At 39.0% G+C, this 15,033-nt stretch overlaps 2 non-coding genes across 2 annotated transcripts; both read left to right on the forward strand.

The window, feature by feature from the left end:
- The first annotated feature begins 1,211 nt into the window (after positions 1-1,211).
- On the forward strand, positions 1,212-1,319 carry LOC148581665 (small nucleolar RNA R71). The gene has a single exon (XR_015896289.1). It is a non-coding gene; the product is annotated as a small nucleolar RNA R71 (small nucleolar RNA).
- A 13,152-nt stretch (positions 1,320-14,471) lies between these two features.
- LOC148581666 (small nucleolar RNA R71) lies at positions 14,472-14,579 on the forward strand. The gene has a single exon (XR_015899663.1). It is a non-coding gene; the product is annotated as a small nucleolar RNA R71 (small nucleolar RNA).
- The last annotated feature ends 454 nt before the right edge of the window (positions 14,580-15,033 follow it).

Consider the following 15,033-nt stretch of genomic DNA (forward strand, 5'->3'; position numbering starts at 1 on the left):
TACAGAGAGGGGCATGAGGTTTATCCCTAACCCAAGGTCACATAGAGCCTTCTCAAAGGTTATGGTGCCTATGGTACAAGGTATTAAGAACTTTCCAGGATCCTGTTTCTTCTGAGGCAATCTCAGTTGATCCAGATCACTTAGTTCATTGGTGAGCAAGGAAGGTTCATCTTCCCAAGTCTCATTACCAAATACTTTGGCATTCAGCTTCATGATTGCACCAAGGTACTTGGCAACTTGCTCTTCAGTAATATCCTCATTCTCTTCAGAAGAAGAATACTCATCAGAGCTCATGAAGGGCATAAGGAGGTTCAATAGAATCTCTATGGTCTCTAGATGAGCCTCAGATTCCTTTGGTTCCTCAGAGGAAAACTCCTTATTGATCTCTGGACGTCCCAGGAGGTCTTCCTCACTGGGGTTCACGTCCTCTCCCTCCCTTGCAAGTTTGGCCATGATGATCAATTCAATGGCCTTGCACTCTCCTTTTGGGTTTTCTTCTGTATTGCTTGGGAGAGTACTAGGAGGGGTTTCAGTGATTCCTTTACTCAGCTGGCCCACTTGTGCTTCCAAATTTCTAATGAAAGACCTTGTTTCATTCATGAAACTTAAAGTGGCCTTAGATAGATCAAAGACTATATTTGCCAAGCTAGATGGATTCTGCTCAGAACTCTCTGTCTTTTGCAGAGTGGATGATGGAAAAGGCTTGCTATTGCTAAACCTGTTTCTTCCACCATTATTAAAGCCTTGTTGAGGCTTCTGATCCTTCCATGAGATATTTGGATGATTTCTCCATGAGGGATTATAGGTGTTTCCATACGGTTCACCCATGTAATTCACCTCTGCTATTGCAGGGTTCTCAGAATTATAAGCTTCTTCTTCAGAAGATGCCTCTTGAGTACTGTTGGATGCAGCTTGCATTCCATTCAGACTCTAAGAAATCATATTGACTTGCTAAGTCAATATTTTATTCTGAGCCAGTATGGCATTCAGAGTATCAATTTCAAGAACTCCCTTCTTCTGAGGCGTCCCATTACTCATAGGATTCCTCTCAAAAGTGTACATGAACTGGTTATAGCAACCATGTCAATGAGTTCTTGAGCTTCTGCAGGCGTTTTCTTTAGGTGAATGGATCCACCTGCAGAAGTATCCAATGACATCTTAGCTAATTCAAACAGACCATCATAGAATATATACAGGATGGTCCATTCTGAAAGCATGTCAGAAGGACACTTTTTGGTCAGTTGCTTATATCTCTCCCAAGCTTCATAGAGGGATTCACCTTCTTTCTGTCTGAAGGTTTGAACATCCACTCTAAGCTTACTCAGCTTTTGAGGAGGAAAGAACTTGGCTAAGAAAGCTGTGATCAGCTTATCCCAAGAGTTCAGGGTATCTTTGGGTTGAGAGTCCAACCACACTCTAGCTCTGTCTCTTACAGCAAACGGGAAAAGCATAAGCTTGTAGACCTTAGGATCTACTCCATTAGTCTTAACAGTATCACATATCTGCAAGAATTCAGTCAAGAACTGAAAAGGATCTTCAGATGGAAGTCCATGAAACTTGCAGTTCTGCTGCATTAGAGAAACTAATTGAGGTTTCAGCTCAAAATTGTTTGCTCCAATGGCAGGAATGGAGATGCTTCTTCCATGTAAATTGGAATTAGGTGCAGTAAAGTCACCAAGCATCCTCCTTGCATTATTATTATTTTCGGTTGCCATCTCCTCTTCCTGTTCGAAAATTCCTGTAAGGTTGTCTCTGGATTGTTGTATTTTAGCTTCTCTTAGTTTCCTTTTCAGAGTCCTTTTAGGTTCTGGATCAGCTTCAACAAGAATGCCTTTTTCCTGGTTCCTGCTCATAAGAAAGAGAAGAGAACAAGAAAAGAAGAGGAATCCTCTATGTCACAGTAAAGAGGTTCCTTGTTGTTAGTAGAAGGAGAAAAGGAATATGAGTGGAGAAGGATCGATAATCCAAACACAAGGGTGAGGATAGGAGCGGTAATTTGAGATGAGGAGATGTGTTAGTGAATGAATTAAATAAATAGAAGAAGATGAGAGAGAGAAGTTTTCGAAAATAATTTTTGAAAAGGAGTTGATGATTTTCGAAAATTAAAGGGGAAATAAAATTAAAATTAAAATTTAAAACAATTAATTAATTAAAAAGAATTTTTGAAAAAGAAGGAGGTATTTTCGAAAATTAAAGAGGGAAGAGTAGTTAGGTGGTTTTGAAAAAGATAAGAAACAAACAAAAAGTCAATTAGTTAGTTGAAAAAGATTTGAAAATCAATTTTGAAAAGATAAGAAGATAAGAAGTTAGAAAAGATATAAAATTTTTTTTTTGAAAAAGATATGATTTAAAAAGATATGATAGAAAGATATGATTAAAATTAGTTTTGAAAAAGATTTGAATTTTAAAATCAAAATTAATGACTTGACTCACAAGTAATCACAAGATATGATTCTAGAACTTAAAATTTGAATCTTTCTTAACAAGAAAGTAACAAACTTGAAATTTTTGAATCAAAACATTAATTGTTGATAATATTTTCGAAAATTATGAGATAAAATTAAGAAAAAGATTTTTGAAAAATATTTTTAAAATTTTCGAAAATAAATAAGAAAAATGAAAAAGATTTGACTTTTGAAAAAGATAAGATTTTTAAATTGAAAATTTGATTTGACTCATAAAAAACAACTAAATTTTAAAAAGTTTTGAAAAAGTCAACTCAAATTTTCGAAAATTTATGAGTGAAAAAGGAAAAGATATTTTTTTTATTTTTGAATTTTTAATGATGAAAGAGAAAAACATCAAAAAGACTCAATGCATGAAAATTGTGGATCAAAACATGTGATGCATGCAAGAACACTATGAATGTCAAGATGGAACACCAAGAACACTTTGAATGTCAATATGAACACCAAGAACTTATTTTTGAAAAAAATTTTAAGAAAAGAAAAACATGCAAGACACCAAACTTAGAAATCTTTAATGCTTGGATTCTAACAAACGAAAAATGCATATGAAAAACAAGAAAAGACACAAAACAAGAAAATTTAAAGATCAAACAAGAAGACTTACCAAGAACAACTTGAAGATCATGAAGAACACTATGAATGCATGTTTTTTTTCGAAAATTACATAAATTTTTAGAAAAATGCAATTGACACCAAACTTAAAAATTGACTCAAGACTCAAACAAGAAACACAAAAATATTTATTTGAATTTTTTGATTTTATGAATTTTTTTGTTATTTTTTGAAATTTATTTGAAAAAGGAAAATAAGGATTCCAAAATTTTTAATATAAATTCCAGGAATCCTGCACTCTTAGTCTAAAGCTTCAGTCCAGGAATTAGATATGGCTCACTAGCCAGCCAAGCTTTCAGTGAAAGCTCCGATCCAAAACACTAGACATGGCCAATGGCCAGCCAAGCTTCAGCAGATACCTATCAAGCATACAACAGCTGATACTTCATCCAACTTCATATACTTATAAGTGGAAGCCTCAGTCCAAGAATTAGACATGGCTTTACAGCCAGCCAGACTTCATCATGCTTCATGAAACTCTAGAATTCATTATTAAAAATTCTGAAGAACATAAATTAATTTTTTTTTGAAAAGTTTTTAACAATTTTTTTCGAAAATAAAAATAAAAACAAAAACTTAAAATTAAATTAAAGTTACCTAATCTGAGCAACAAGATGAACCGTCAGTTGTCCAAACTCGAACAATCCCCGGCAACGGCGCCAAAAACTTGGTGTGCGAAATTGTGATCATTCCATTCCTTGGTAACGGCGCTAAAAACTTAACACACACGTTCATGATCTTATATCTGTTTCACAACTTCGTACAACTAACCAGCAAGTGCACTGGGTCGTCCAAGTAATAAACCTTACGTGAGTAAGGGTCGATCCCACGGAGATTGTTGGTATGAAGCAAGCTATGGTCATCTTGTAAATCTCAGTCAGGCGGATATCAAATGGTTATGGAGTTTTCGAATAATAATAATAACTAAACAGAAAATAAAGATAGAAATACTTATGTAAATCATTGGTGAGAATTTCAGATAAGCGTATAGAGATGCTTTCGTTCCTCTGATCTCCGCTTTCCTGCTGTCTTCATCCAATCAATCCTACTCCTTTCCATGGCAAGATTTATGTAGGGCATCACCGTTGTCAATGGCTACATCCCATCCTCTCTGTGAAAAAGGTCCAAATGCTCTGTCACGGCACGGCTAATCATCTGTCGGTTCTCGATCATACTGGAATAGGATCCATTGATCCTTTTGCGTCTGTCACTACGCCCAGCACTCACGAGTTTGAAGCTCGTCACAGCCATCCCTTCCCAGATCCTACTCGGAATACCACAAACAAGGTTTAGACTTTTCGGATCTCAGGAATGGCTATCCATGGGTTCTAACTTATACCACGAAGACACTAATAACTCGGACTCGGTCCCCTGTATTAGATATCCAAGAGATATCCATTCAATCTAAGGTAGAACGGAAGTGGTTGTCAGGCACGCGTTCATAAGTTGAGAATGATGATGACTGTCACGATCATCACATCCATCATATTGAAGTGCGAATGAATATCTTAGAAGCGGAATAAGTTGAATTGAATAGAAAAACAATAGTACTTTGCATTAATCTTTGAGGAACAGCAGAGCTCCACACCTTAATCTATGATGTGTAGAAACTCTACCATTGAAAATACATAAGTGATAAAGGTCCAGGCATGGCCAAGAGGCCAGCCCCCAAACGTGATCTAAAGATGAAATTAAAGATGAAAACTCAATAGTAAAAAGTCCTATTTATAAAAACTAGTTACTAGGGTTTACAGAGATAAGTAATTGATGCAGAAATCCACTTCCGGAGCCCACTTGGTGTGTGATTGGGCTGAGCTTGAAGTTTACATGTGGAGAGGTCATTCTTGGAGTTGAACGCCAGTTTGTAACGTGTTTCTGGCGTTGAACTCCACTTTGCAACTTGTTTCTGGCGCTAAACGCCAGACTGCAGCATGGAACTGGCGTTCAACGCCAGTTTGCATCATCTAAACTCAGGCAAAGTATGGACTATTATATATTGCTGGAAAGCCCTGGATGTCTACTTTCCAACTCAATTAGAAGCGCGTCATTTGGGGTTTTGTAGCTCCAGAAAATTCACTTTGAGTGCAGGGAGGTTAGAATCCAACAGCATCTGTAGTCCTTCTTCAACCTCTGAATCTGATTTTTGCTCAGGTCCCTCAATTTCAGCCAGAAAGTACCTGAAATCACAGAAAAACACACAAACTCATAGTAAAGTCCAGAAATGTGAATTTAACATAAAAACTAATAAAAACATCCCTAAAAGTAACTAGATCCTACTAAAAACATACTAAAAACAATGCCAAAAAGCATATAAATTATCCACTCATCACTTGGCTTCACAAACTTGGCGTGCCACGCCCAGAGCTCCAAGTGGCACGCCCATGTAAAATTCTTCAACCTTCTTTGCTGGAATGTTGGCTTGGCGCACCACACCCAGAGCTTCAAGTGGCACGCCCATTGTTGAGAGTTGGAATAAAGGTTGGCGTGCCACGCCCAGAGCTTCAAGTGGCACGCCCAGCTTCACACGTCCATCCTTATTTGTTGTTTTCCTTCCCCTTTTGTTGCTCTTTTCACCTGAAATTTAGCACAAACCCATTTCAAAGCAATGTACCATAATATATATCATTTTGTTCATGAAATTGCATTGATTCAATGAGATTATACTCATTTTATGGCCCTTTTAGATAAGAAAAAGGGTACATGATGCGCAGTCATCACGTACCAAGTACTACCTCAAGTGAATGAGGGTCGATCCCACAAGGATTGATGTATTAAGAAAAAATGGTCAAGTGATTTGCTTAGTTAGGAAAACAGAAAAGAGTGTTTTGAGAGTTCAAATGCATCAAACAGTAATTCAGAGAATCAGAAAAGCAAGCAGTAAACAAGTTATGAAATATATATGGAGAAAACAGTTAAGGTTTCAGAGATATCTATTTTTCGGATTGACTTTTCTTACTAACTATATTAATCATGCAAGATTCCATTCTTGGCAAACTATATGTCACTAAACCCTAATTCCTTAGACCTTTTTAGTCTCCTCTAACTTTCATCAACCGCCAATTCCTTAGTCACTTGATTTCAATTAGAGGGTGAAGTTCAATTCTAGTAATATGCCACAAAAACCCTAATTACCCAAATATAAGAGGATTATATCTCACGTATCCCGTTAAGTCCAGATAATTAGAAGTTTATGAGAAATTGTTTTCAAGCTATTATTCAAGTAAAGAGCTTTTCCAAGTTATACAAGAACTCAATTAGAACCAAGGTCATACTTCCGCTCCACCCAGATTCATAAGATAAAGGACAAAAACAATTCTTGAAATAGAAATTAGTACATGAATTAAAATAGAAAAATAATAGTATCAATCCATACAATAGATAGAGCTCCTAACCTTAACAGTGGAGGTTTAGCTGCTCATGGTTCAGAGAGAAAATTAGGATTCGAAAAAATTGTAAATTGCAGAATGAGGAAGAAGAGAAGAGATTGGAAGAGCCCGAAGGAATGATTCTTTTTCCTTTTATATCTAATCCTAATTAATGTAAAATATATTTCCTAAAACAAAATAATATCTTTTCCTATTTTTTAAAATAAAATTATAAAGTTTAATCAAATCAATAAACAATCCGTACAAGCCTTTGGACGAATGGGGGACCACCTAATTTGTAAAGGTTGGCGCCAAACTTAAGTAGTCTCAAGTTTGGCTTGGAACAAACCGAAAGCTATTCTTCAAGGTATCCTTGCTGGTGCCAAACATGAGTATTCTCAAGTTTGGCTACAAGCGATCAGCATGTACTCCTTAAAAACTTTGAGTGTGGCGCCAAACTTGAGTAACCTCAAGTTTGGCTTGAGGTTAAACGTGAAGCATCTTCAATCTTCCTTGCTAGCGTCAAACTTGAGTTTTCTCAAGTTTGGCTTCAGCAAGCCAGCATGCAATTCCTCCATTCTTCATCCTTGGCGCCAAACTTGAGGTTTCTCAAGTTTGGCTTCAAGTCATCAGTAAACAATTCTTGGAGAATGGGTGTGTGGCACCAAACTTGGGGAATCTCGAGTTTGGCTTCACCTCCTTATTCTGCTATGGTTTCGTTTCTTCACGCAAACTCTGTCAAATTCGTCCAAAATGCTACCTGAAATAAATAGAATTACACACAACTCAAAGTAGCATTTATAGTGGCTAAAATATATTTAAATCTTGATTAAACTTAACAATTTAAATGCAAATTCATTAGGAAAAAATAGAAGAGATGCTCACACATCACAACACCAAACTTGAATTGTTGTTTGTCCTCAAGCAACCAAAACTAATACATGATTAAGATGTGAATTTTCATGAGGAGTGAAAGTTCAATTAGGCTCATGTCTCTTCTTGAAGTAGGGTTTCTCTATTTCAATACTGAATAGTTTTGGCATCTCACTCTCTTTTGAATCAGAGGAATGTCATTGCCTTTTGAAGTTAGAAGCCGGATAATATTATGAATTTTCTAATCCTATACTTCAGTTTAATCCTTGAACACAGCAAATTTCCTTGAATTCTCTTTTCTTTGGTGCTTTGCATCTTGAACCTAGCCGTGACTTTAAATGTTTTGTCTCAAGCTTTACTTGACACATAAACACCACAAGAACTTGACTGGGGAACTCTCTTGAAGCTCTGATTTTTCTTTCAGTTGCTCCCAGACAGTGGTGCTCAAAGCCTTTGGCATACTCTGCTAAATGCACTTGATCTCAACTCTAAGTATTCTGTCTCAAGGATTACTTGGGACATTCACACCACAAGCATATAACTAGGGAAACAACTCTTTGAGCTTTTAATCATGTCTGACCTCCCTAGTCATTGATGCTCAGAGCCTTGGACCTTGCTTTTTAAATTTTGTTTTATATGTTATTTCTGTTGCTTCAAGGATTAAGCTCTCACTAATGATGCACGAAATTGTGATACATATCCATGGCTTCAAAGGCCTGGTACTCTGATCTAGTTTTATTGTCTGTCACAACTTCGATACAACTAACCAGCAAGTGCACTGGGTCGTCCAAGTAATACCTTACGTGAGTAAGGGTCGAATCCCACGGAGATTGTTGGTATGAAGCAAGCTATGGTCACCTTGTAAATCTCAGTCAGGCGGATATAAAATAATTATGTGGTTTTCGAATTATAAATAATAGAATAGGGATAGAGACACTTATGTAATTCATTGATAGGAATTTCAGATAAGCGAATGGAGATGCTTTCGTTCCTCTGAACCTCTGCTTTCCTGCTATCTTCATCTAATCAGTCTTACTCCTTTCCATGGCTGGCTTTATGCAAGGGCATCACCGTTGTCAGTGGCTACATCCCCTCCTCTCAGTGAATAATATGCTCACGCACCCTGTCATGGCACGGCTATTCATCTATCGGTTCTCGATCATGCTGGAATAGGATTCACCCTCCTTTTGCGTCTGTCACTAACGCCCAACAATCGCGAGTTTGAAGCTCGTCACAGTCATTCAATCATTGAATCCTACTCAGAATACCACAGACAAGGTTTAGACCTTCCGGATTCTCTTGAATGCCGCCATCATTCTAGCTTACGCCACGAAGATTCTGGTTAGGAGATCTAAGAGATACTCATTCTAGCTTAATTCATGTAGAACAGAAGTGTTTGTCGGGCACGCGTTCATAAGGGGGAAGGATGATGAGCGTCACACATAATCATCACCTTCATCACGTTCTTGGGTGCGAATGGATATCTTAGAAGCGAAATAAGAAGAATTGAATAGAAAATAGTAGTACTTTGCATTAATCTTTGAGGAACAGCAGAGCTCCACACCTTAATCTATGGAGTGTAGAAACTCTACCGTTAAAAATACATAAGTGAAGGTCCAGGCATGGCCGAGATGGCCAGCCCCCTAAACGAAATCACAGGATCAAAATACAATCCAGGATGGTCTAAAAGACGCCTAATACAATAGTAAGAGGTCCTATTTATAATAAACTAGCTACTAGGGTTTACATGAGTAAGTAATTGATGCATAAATCCACTTCTGGGGCCCACTTGGTGTGTGTTTGGGCTGAGCTTAAGTGTAGCACGTGCAGAGGCTATTTGTGGAGTTGAACGCCAGTTTCTGTGCCAGTTTGGGCGTTCAACTCTGGTTTTGGATCCTTTTCTGGCGCTGGACGCCAGATTTGGGCAGAAGGCTGGCGTTGAACGCCAGTTTACGTCGTCAATTCTTGGCCAAAGTATGGACTATTATATATTGCTGGAAAGCCCTGGATGTCTACTTTCCAACTCAATTGGAAGCGCACCATTTCGAGTTCTGTAGCTCCAGAAAATCTACTTTGAGTGCAGAGAGGTCAGAATCCAACAGCATCAGCAGTCCTTTTTCAACCTCTGAATCTGATTTCTGCTCAAGTCCCTCAATTTCAGCCAGAAAATACCTGAAATCACAGAAAAACACACAAACTCATAGTAAAGTCCAGAAATGTGAATTTAACATAAAAACTAAGGAAAACATCCCTAAAAGTAACTAGATCCTACTAAAAACATACTAAAAACAATGTCAAAAAGCGTATAAATTATCCGCTCATCACAACACCAAACTTAAATTGTTGCTTGTCCCCAAGCAACTAAAAATCAAATAGGATAAAAAGAAGAGAATATACTATAAATTCCAAACTATCAATGAAACATAGCTCCAATCAAATGATCGGGACTTATAGCTTTTTGCCTCTTGAATAGTTTTGGCATCTCACTTTATCCATTGAGGTTCAGAATGATTGGCATCTATAGGAACTTCAGTATGATGATTCTTGAACACAACTTCTTTATGAGTCTTGGCCGTGACCCTAAGCACTTTGTTTTCCAGTATTACCACCGAATACATAAATACCACAGACACATAATTGGGTGAACCTTTTCAGATTGTGACTCAACTTTGCTAAAGTCCCCAATTAGAGGTGTCCAGGGTTCTTAAGCACACTCTTTGTTTTTTTGCTTTGGACCTTGACTTTAACCGCTCAGTCTCAAGTTTTTACTTGACACCTACACGCCACAAGCACATGGTTAGGGACAGCTTGGTTTAGCCGCTTAGACCAAGATTTTATTCCTTTAGGCCCTCCTATCCACTAATGCTCAAAGCCTTGGGATCCTTTTTATTTGCCCTTGCCTTTTGGTTTTATGGGTTATTGGCTTTTTCTGCTTGCTTTTTCTTTTTCTTTCTATTTTTTTTTTTGCAAGCTTTGTTCTTTGCTGCTTTTTCTTGTTTCAAGAATCATTTTTATGATTTTTCAGATTAACAAATAACATGTCTCCTAGTCATCATTCTTTCAAGAGCCAACATATTTAACATTCTTAAACAACAAATTCAAAAGACATATGCACTGTTCAAGCATACATTCAGAAAACAGGAAGCATTGTCACCACATCAATATAATTAAGTTAAGTTCAGGGATAAATTCGAAACTCATGTACTTCTTGTTCTTTTGAATTAAAACAGTTTTTATTTAAGAGAGGTGATGGATTCATAGGACATTCATAACTTTAAGACAAAGTTACTAACTACTAATGATCATGTAATAAAGGCACAAACATTGATAAGCCCATAATATAGAAAACGAAAAACAGAGAAAGCAAGAACAAGGAATGAATCCACCTTAGTGATGGTGGCGTTTCCTTCTTGAGGAACCAATGATGTCCTTGAGCTCTTCTATGTCTCTTCCTTGTCTTTGTTGCTCCTCCCTCATTGCCTTTTGATCTTCTCTTATTTCATGCAGCATGATGGAGTGCTCTTGATGTTCCACCCTTAGTTGTCCCATATTGGAACTCAATTCTTCTAGGGAGGTGTTGATGTGCTCCCAATAGTTTTGTGGAGGAAAGTGCATTTGAGGCATTTCCGGAATCTCATGGTGATGAGCTTCATACGCCTCTTGAGCTCTATGAGTGGGCTCTCTTGCTTGCTCCATCTTTTTCTTAGTGATGGGCTTGTCCTTTTTAATGAGGATATCTCCCTCTATGTCAATCCCAGCTGAATTGCATAGGTGGCAATTGAGGTGAGGGAAGGCTAACCTTGCCATAGTGGAGGACTTGTCAGCCACCTTGTAGAGTTCTTGAGGTATAATCTCATGAACTTCCACCTCTTCTCCAATCATGATGCTATGGATCATGATGGCCCGGTCTATAGTAACTTCAGACCGGTTGCTAGTGGGAATGATTGAGCATTGAATAAACTCCAACCATCCTCTAGCTATAGGCTTGAGGTCCAATCTTCTTAGTTGAACCGGCTTGCCTTTGGAGTCAATCTTCCATTGAGCTCCTTCTACACATATGTCCATAAGGACTTGGTCCAACCTTTGATCAAAGTTGACTCTTCTTGTGTAGGGGCGTGCGTTCTCTTCCATGTATGGCAAGTTGAATGCCAACCTCACATTTTCCGGACTAAAATCTAAGTATTTCCCCTGAACCATTGTAACATAGTTCTTTGGATCCGGGTTCTTACTTTGATCATGGTTCTTGGTGATCCATGCATTGGCATAGAACTCTTGAACCATTAGGATGCCGACTTGTTGGATGGGATTTGTTAGAACTTCCCAACCTCTTCTTTGAATTTCATGTCGGATCTCCGGATACTCATTTCTTTTGAGTTTGAAGGGGACCTCAGGGATCACCTTCTTCTTGGCCACAACATCATAGAAGTGGTCTTGATGGGCTTTGGAGATGAATCTTTCCATCTCCCATGACTCGTATGTGGAAGCTTTTGTCTTCCCTTTTCCTCTTCTAGAGGATTCTCCGGTCTTGGGTGCCATCAATGGTAATGGAAAAACAAAAAAGCTATGCTTTTACCACACCAAACTTAGAATATTGCTCGCCCTCGAGCAATAAACAAAAGAATAGAAGAAGAACAAGAAGAAATATGGAGTGGGAGATGTGGTTTCGGCCAAGGAGAGTGTAGAGGGGTGTGTTGTGTGAATTTGATGAAGAATGGAGGTCTTTATATAGGGAAGGGAGGGGGGTTAAGGTTCGGCCATATGGGTGGGTTTGGGTGGGAAATTGGTTTTGAATTTTGAAGGTAGGTGGAGTTTATGAGGTAGGTTTATGGGGAAGAGGAGATGGATGTGAGTGGTGAAGGTTTAGTGGGGAAGAGAGATTGAGGTGATTGGTGAGGGGTTTTTTTTAGGGAAGAGTGTTTATGGGGTTGTGTGAAAGAGAGTGGTGAGAAGAAGTGAGTGGAGGTAGGTGGGGATCCTGTGGGGTCCACAGATCCTGAGTGGATCCTGTGGGGTCCACAGATCCTGAGGTGTCAAGGTATTTACATCCCTGCACCCATTAGGCATGTAAAAATGCCTTTGTACACAACTCTGGGCGTTCAGCGCCAGGTTGGTGGCCATTTTGGGCGTTCAACGCCCATCTGTGTGCCATTTCTAGCGTTGAATGCCAGAACCATGCCTGTTCTGGCGTTCAGCGCCCAAAAGCTGCCCATTTTGGGCGTTCAGCGCCAGAACCATGCTCTGTTCTGGCGCTGAACGCCAGACAGATCCTCCTCCAGGGTGTGATTTTTCTTCTGCTATTTTTTTATTCCGTTTTCAATTTTTATATTTATTTTGTGACTCCACATGATCATGAACCTAAGAAAACATGAAAAACAATGATAATAGAGTTAGATAAATAAACATTGGGTTGCCTCCCAACAAGCGCTTCTTTAATGTCAATAGCTTGACAGTGGGTTCTCATGGAGCCTCACAGATGTGCAGAGCTTTGTTGATACTTTCCAACACCAAACTTAGAGTTTGGATATGGGAGTTCAACACCAAACTTAGAGTTTGGTTGTGGCCTCCCAACACCAAACTTAGAGTTTGACTGTGGGGGCTCTGGTTGACTCTGCTTGGAGAGAAGCTTTTTCTGCTTCCTCTCCATGGTTGCAGAGGGAGATCCTTGGGTTTTAAACACAAGGGTATCCTCATTCCATTGAAGGAATATTTCACCTCTGTCAACATCAATCACAGCTCTTGCTGTGGCCAGGAAAGGTCTTCCTAGGATGATGGATTCATCATCTTCCTTTCCAGTATCCAGGACTATGAAATCAGTAGGTATGTAAAGGCCCTTAACCTTTACTAATATATCTTCTACTTGTCCATAAGCCTGTCTTCTTGAGCTGTCTGCCATCTCTAGTGAGATTTTAGCAGCTTGCACCCCATAGATTCCCAGTTTCTCTATTACAGAGAGGGGCATGAGGTTTATTCCTGAACCAAGGTCACATAGAGCCTTAAAGATCATGGTGCCTATGGTACAGGGTATTATGAACTTTCCAGGATCCTGTTTCTTCTGAGGCAATGTCAGTTGATCCAGATCACTTAGTTCATTGATGAACAAGGGAGGTTCAACTTCCCAGGTATCAATGCCAAATAATTTGGCATTCAGCTTCATGATTGCACCAAGAAACTTGGCAGTTTGCTCTTCAGTGACATCCTCATTCTCTTCAGAAGAGAAATACTCATCAGAGCTCATGAAGGGCATAAGGAGGTTCAATGGAATCTCTATGGTCTCTAGATGAGCCTCAGAGTCCTTTGGTTCCTCAGAGGGAAGCTCCTTATTGATCACTGGACGTCCCAGGAGGTCTTCCTCCTTGGGATTCACGTCCTCTCCTCTCCTCACAGGTTCGGCCATGGCGCTTATGTCAATGGCCTTGCACTCTCCTTTTGGGTTCTCTTCTGTATTGCTTGGGAGAGTACTAGGAGGGATTTCAGTGATCCTTTTACTCAGCTGGCCCACTTGTGCTTCCAAATTTCTAATGGAAGACCTTGTTTCATTCATGAAACTTACAGTGGCCTTAGATAGATCAGAGACTAGATTTGCTAAATTAGAAGCATTTTGTTCAGAGTTCTCTGTCTGTTGCTGAGTGGTTGATGGAAAAGGCTTGCTATTGCTAAACCTGTTTCTTCCACCATTATTAAGGCCTTGTTGAGGCTTTTGATCCTTCCATGAGAAATTTGGATGATTTCTCCATGATGAGTTATAGGTGTTTCCATAAGGTTCACCTAAGTAATTTTCCTCTGCTATTGCAGGGTTCTCAGGATCATAGGCTTCTTCTTCAGAAGATGCCTCTTGAGTACTGTTGGATGCAGCTTGCATTCCATGCAGACTCTGAGAGATCATATTGACTTGCTGAGTCAATATTTTATTCTGAGCCAATATGGCATTCAGAGTATCAACTTCGAGAACTCCCTTCTTCATAGGCGTCCCATTACTCACAGGATTCCTTTCAGAAGTGTACATGAACTGGTTATTAGCAACCATGTCAATGAGTTCTTGAGCTTCTGCAGGCGTTTTCTTTAGGTGAATGGATCCACCTGCAGAAGTGTCCAGTGACATCTTTGGTAGCTCAGATAAACCATCATAGAATATATCCAGGATGGTCCATTCTGAAAGCATGTTAGAAGGACACTTTTTGGTCAACTATTTGTATCTTTCCCAAGCTTCATAGAGGGATTCACCTTCTTTCTGTCTAAAGGTTTGAACATCAGCTCTAAGCTTGCTCAGCTTTTGAGGAGGAAAGTACTTGGCTAAGAAAGCCGTGACCAGCTTATCCCAAGAGTTCAGGCTGTCTTTTGGTTGAGAATCCAACCATAATCTAGCTCTGTCTCTTACAGCAAAAGGGAAAAGCATGAGCCTGTAGACTTCAGGATCTACTCCATTAGTCTTAACAGTATCACATATCTGCAAGAATTCAGTTAAGAACTGAAAAGGATCTTCAGATGGAAGTCCATGAAACTTGCAGTTCTGCTGCATCAGAGAAACTAATTGAGGTTTCAGCTCAAAGTTGTTTGCTCCAATGGCAGGAATGGAGATGCTTCTTCCATGTAAATTGGAATTAGGTGCAGTGAAGTCACCAAGCATTCTCCTTGCATTGTTGTTGGGTTTGGCTGCCATCTCCTTTACTTGTTCGAAATTTTCAATCAAGTTGTCTCTGGATTGTTGTAATTTAGCT

The sequence above is a fragment of the Arachis ipaensis genome, chromosome B10 (genome assembly GCF_059453495.1).
Source record: "Arachis ipaensis isolate K30076 ecotype BB chromosome B10, ASM5945349v1, whole genome shotgun sequence".
NCBI lineage: Eukaryota > Viridiplantae > Streptophyta > Magnoliopsida > Fabales > Fabaceae > Arachis > Arachis ipaensis.